We start from the raw sequence: 6,324 nt of genomic DNA, 5'->3' as shown, positions 1-6,324 counted from the left end.
AATAAATGCAAACATGCATAAATTATGTATTCCTATATCTATGCTAAGTGTATGTACTGCATAAAGTGGAATGGAAACTAACTGAACACAGGCCCAAAAAGACAGAAATCAGAAAAGCAGACCCAAAATACAAGTTTATAAAGTAATAGGCCCGAATCTAGGATCAGACAAAGATAACAAACCCAATAAAAAGAAACATAAAAATAGGCCCAAAGCCCTGCCACAAAGTATGCAGGATAAGAAAAATCCCCAGTTCAACTTAATGATATACAAAATATACTCTCTTATACACAACGAGGTGTATATAGACTGTATATACCTTGTATATTGCATGTATACTACTGAAGCAAACAAAGGGCAGTCTTTTCACCAAACTTAGGCCAGTACCAGGTTATATATCAACTCATACTTGGGATGTTCTGAGTTCTATTGAGGCCTATACATGTTATATTGACATTCAATACGTAAATGCGCAAATTCCCGATTCTAAATTAGGCAAAAAGGCAGTAATCAAAGGACATGGAAAAAAAGAAACTATATAAGAATACCAATAAGTTCGAACTCAGGGGACTTAATGGCGATAAGAATCTTCGAGCAAACACTGAAGTATTGTGGACATGGCAGAGATGGAGCAAAGTAGATAAACAAACCCATAACAGAGCATAATATTGATATAGTAAAAGAAGGACACCCGCATGCTTTTGACTCAACAAAAGGTTTATCTCATATAGCTACTAATGGGGAAACAGTCCTAATGATAAAATGTTCATCAATCTTAATCAACATATTTCATAGTTGTAACTGATTACAGACAGGGTAAAAAATTCACCACAGAACCACATCAAACAAGATCACTGCGTAGAGGGTTCAATTTTAGACTCACACACATTGCAAATTCAACCGATTGAGACCAAAGCTAAACACACAGAGTAATAGCACAAGTTTGGACTCTTATACTAGTATACAGGGACTCAAACAGATCTGTAAACAAATGAACATTTAAACTAAGTAATTTAGCCTTAATGAAAGTCTCAACATAAGTAGGAAAGACAAAGTAGACATAAATCCCCTATGATGAAGTAACCAGAGACTTAAAACTCATCTTTAGTTCCTCAAATCAAACACTTACTAATCCAGGCTATGATACAAGCTTCTCATTCAAACCAGATTTAAAGAAAAAGAAAGAAACAGTGCTTCTCCTAGGATCCTATAGAGTATTTAAAGCAACATATGAGTTAACAGAATAAGGAAGCATGAGCAAAGGTAGGGGAAGGCAACCTTGGACATACTAATTGATCTAAAGGGACCTAAGTGAGATCATAAACAGATCAGAAAATATACTCAATAAGAATAAGAAGAGGTTATTGAACCAAAAGGGTATGATTATACTAAAGAGATAAGCTATTAATCAGTAACTTACGTTTAATGACAGATTAAGACTAGACCAAACATTTAAAAAAAAAAACTCAAATCAGGCATCTCGCCCATATAGCAACATACATAATTTAAAAGAAGGTGTACTGCCAACCTATAATACATGCCAAGTCTAAACAGGGCAGATTTGTGATTTACAAAGCACCCACTGAATTCAAGAAATATTTTAGCATGCAGGCATATTCCAATTTACACTCTTTATATTAACAAGGCAAGATACCAATAGTTATAGCGAAATCATCTCTGCCAGTGGCTTAGAAAGGTTTGGACCTGTCCTCGAAATGGAAAGGGAAAGAAGGTAAGCATAGCTTATACAGAATCGCGAAGTTGAAAGGTGGTGATCATACTAAGACTAAAGTAAAAATCCTTTCCCTTGTTTCTTCTTTAAAGAAAAAAAACAAACAGGATTCATGACCATTCTCTTTGCTTTCCCGGAACAGATTTTAATACTTGAAACAGTTATATATTTTTTCACATTTTTTCATATTAATAAAAAAAAGTAGAAATTATATATATTCCTCATGTATCCTAACAAACAATGACCCCAAGAATTGTATTAACCAACACGTAAACTCTCTATATAACTGTTAATTCGAATTCAATCGCAACAAGATTAAACAGCTAACTCAACAATACTTCAAGTTAAGGTAAGTCATTATTAATCCTTAAATTACTCCCTTATGTGTAGAACCAGGAAAGCTGAAAAATGACTACTTGCGCAGCTTTACTTAAACAGCAAATATTTTGAACTTAAACACCTAATTTATAACTACGTTTCACATCCATATTTACCCAATCATATCAGAACCGAAGCTAAATCATTTTAACAGTTAGCCAACAAACCAACACACACATAACCTTCATCATACAACAAAGTGGTTTCGATACTTCACACTAATCAAACAACATCACACTAATCAAACAACATCGCAAACAAGTACTGAACACACTAATCATCCTTAAAAAAAAAACATAAATTAGGATTGAAACTAAGGGAAAGGGAACTAAGGATTACATATTAAAGCAGGAACTAAACTAAAACATAGCTGATCTCAAGAAGTCGAAAATAAACAGAACTGAAAGAGCAGCGTGCTTTGAACAAACTGAGCTATCCTAGAATCTTCCAAATAAATATTCAAACTTACAGTCACATTCCTTATCAGAGAGGAGACAGAGCTTAAATCAGATATGCACATATATTAGTGTTGACAAATAGAATAAGGATCTACAAAGACATACATGATCATTTTTTATGCGAGTGCCTTCTCCATCTCAAATTGACTCAAGTTCTAATTAGACAAAGGCCAAGTAGCTTAGGCAGAACTGAGTTATAGTTTACATTAGAATGGATAAAAAAATATACATCAAACTATGTTTCTAAGCTATTCACAGATGGAGCATGATAGCAAAAAGCAGCCAGCAACTTAACTAAAGAGAGTACGTCAATTAGGAAGTTCTTCAAAGATAAAACATTACGTTGACAGACCACTTTCAAGCTCTCAAGTCCTGAACTATGTATTTCAAATCAAACTAAGGCGGTGACCTCTTTTCGTGAGAAACTACTTTCAGGTGTTTATAAATTGTGAAGACGAGATTTCTTAATTAACCAACTAAAAAAAGTATAAATGAGAAGCTCGAACATGTCACATCCAGAAGAAGAGAGAAGGAAAAATATGGAAACATTATACTCCTACATACTTGAATAACAACCAAAATGAAACACGAAAACAGATCTGAATTTTTTTTCGAAAGTGTTTAACATTGATATTCGACCGAAGTGAAACTAAACAAATACCTATGGGTTTGAACAAACCATCTAAGATTAAATTCCAAAACACGACAAATTTGAACCGAACTATGAATTCTACTACCATATGCTACAGCTCTTAAATCAGTAGAAACAGCATCAAAATGAACATTCTTTTGTAGTAAATTCATTTCTCCATGAAAAGCAGACTGATTTGGGGTGGTTACCTAAGAAACAGTTTTAATGTTCGAACTCGAAGGTGATTTTCCTATAATTATGATCTTCTCAAACAAAACCTTTGGACCAACATAACAAACAGTCTTATAATACACCTCAGCATTTTGGCTATTTAGGCAGAACAAACATTCTTGTAATCACAAAAGAGAAAAACCAGCTGGTACTCATGACTTTGTTCATATAACTGATAACAAGGAATGACAAGGGAAATGCAACACTTATATTCTACCTGGACTATAAGGAATATTCAGTCACAAGTTGGATTAAACTAATGAGATCAGACTCTGGACAGAATCATAGGCTTAGTGAAATATTTTGGTCATTTGGGAATAGGGGAAACATGTTCAGACAAGTATATCCTCTTCCTTTTACTCTTAAACTAGATCAGATATCCAATCAAAACAGCCATATACTAACAGCAAACCAACGGTAGCAACAAACCAATCACAACAAACTGATTATTGATCATTGAACTAATCACGAAACTTCAAAAACCAAAGCGGGATTTGACAATAAACTAAGCATAAACACATGAACCAAAATAGAATTCAAACACTGAAATTACTTAAGGCATGAAAATTATTCACCTTTTTGGGGTGCAGCGAAGTGGGTACGGGGGCCTCGATATCCACTCGAACACTTGTCAAATCCGAGCTTGCAATGCTCGGATTCAAAGCCCAACCAACGCAAATAAAAAAATGACTGGGTATTCTTGATATTCAACACGGTTACGACTACAGATTCAAAATCCTTTCTTCTTTAGGGGGGATTTTTGTGGATTTTCCAACTTTAATTTCTAGGGGATTTCTGTCGATTCAAGGCTTAATATTTTCAAGGATTCAAGGGGATTCGAGGTTTTTCGATCTTCTTTTTTAGGGGTCCTCAGGTTCTAGCTCTCCTTCCCGGGATTTCTCATTCAAAAATTCTCCCCCTAAAACGTTTTCCCTCCCCACTATTTATAGGTTTTTTTTTTTTGTATGTGTAGAAGAAAGAGAGAGAGGGAGTGGGGAGAGAGAGGAGCGGGGTGGTGAGGACGAAGAAGATGATGATGAAGAAGAGGCGCGGGTGGTGGTGGGGAAAAGGGAAGAGGAGCGGCGGTGGTGGGGTTAGGTGCGGCGTGGTGGGGTGACGATGAAAAGGAAGCGGCGGTGGTGGGGAGAAGAGAAAGGAAGGAGCGGCGCTGAAGGGAAAGAAAGGGAAAGAAAAAAAAAGGGGGGGGGGGGGGGTTTAGGTTTAGGAAGGGAATGGGCCGTCCGGGTCGGATCCGAAATTTGTGGGCTGGGTCAATTTCTTTTGGACTGGTATTAAATGAATGGGCTAGATTTTATTTTAAGTGATAATGGGCTAGTCCGAAAATAATGTTGTTGATTGGGCTTTGACTTGGGTTGGGATGAATTAACAATGGGCTGGTAAATTAAAAATGTGGACTGATTTTGTGAATTGATCCGAAAATAGTATGAGTTGGTTGGGCTACTACATTTTAAATAAAAGACCTATTTAAATAACTTGTGTTAAAATATTACTCGATATAAGACATGCAATCATTAATGCTCAGATAAAAAATGGCGTTGTAATAGCCGTGCAATAATATTTCGAAAATCCCCAGTAAAATAAATACTATTATTTAATTATGCAAAGATAAATGCGATGCGTGTGCGTAAGCTGGTAAAATGTGCTGAAATGATAAAGATGTGAATAATAATAATAATAATAGTAATAATAATAATAATAATAATAATAATAATAATAATAATAATAATAATGGCTAGTAATTGTATAGAATAATGAAATGTCGATATTGATAAGAGGCTAATAATTATAGTAAAAAATAAATATATATATTTTAATTTTTCTAAAAATATTAAAAGCGTAAATAGGTATTTTGGAGGAGAGGCGGGACAAAATTGGGTGTCAACAATATACACACATAAAATGTTGGACAATTTTATTAAAAAGATATACCTTTCAAATATGTTAAACTTATTATACCATGTATGTCTTTATTATACCAGATATGTCTTTATTATATTGTATATATAGTTAGATATACTGTATATATTTTTGTTTATATGTATGTTATACTAAATATATAAATTGTATATGTACGTTATATAGGTAAAGGCATGAGAAAGGGAAAGGACAGAAAAATAATGGATTGATTGTGAAGATAAATAAAGTTGACCAAGAAAATAGAAAAAGTTTGGCGTGGTTGAATTTTATCCAGCTAAAATTTAGGGATGGTTATTTGGAAGCTGATAGATGTGTTAATACTTAATTGACATGAAATGTTAACTAACTATGCAATTATTTTTAAAATACTGGCTAGTTATGTTTTTTCCCCTTCTTTAAAAAGAAACTTTGAAGAAATAATTTTAAGTCTAGTAGTTGTCATGAAATGGCTACCAGGCTGAGTCCATGCAAGCCCAAGTGAGGGAGGCCCAAGTTGTGACCCATTAGCCCAAGTTATGCCCTAGTTGTTATGTAGTTTATTTTAGGGCTAAGGACTTAAGTACGTAGCTAGCTATCTGGTGAAGATATTGACAATTGGATGGCCACATAAAATCAAAAGACATATTATAGCCAAAATGTATATTATAGATTATATATACATTTATTATACACTCCGTATATACACTATTCTATTAGACATTATATACATTTTACGTATAATCAATGTATACTCAGTGTACAGATGTATACACACTAATTATTAGGGGTGTCAATGATTTTCTAGAAACCGACTTAACTGACTGTACCGAATCTATTTTTACTGACTGTACCAAATCAAATTTTAGGTTTCTCTTAATAAAATCGATGGGTTTTACATAAATTTATAACCATACCGAATAATTAGATAAAAATATCGAACCGTACCGAATAATATATGTGTAAAATATATTATATAT

The sequence above is a fragment of the Lycium barbarum genome, chromosome 9 (assembly GCF_019175385.1).
Source record: "Lycium barbarum isolate Lr01 chromosome 9, ASM1917538v2, whole genome shotgun sequence".
NCBI lineage: Eukaryota > Viridiplantae > Streptophyta > Magnoliopsida > Solanales > Solanaceae > Lycium > Lycium barbarum.
This window is presented reverse-complemented; position numbering follows the sequence as displayed.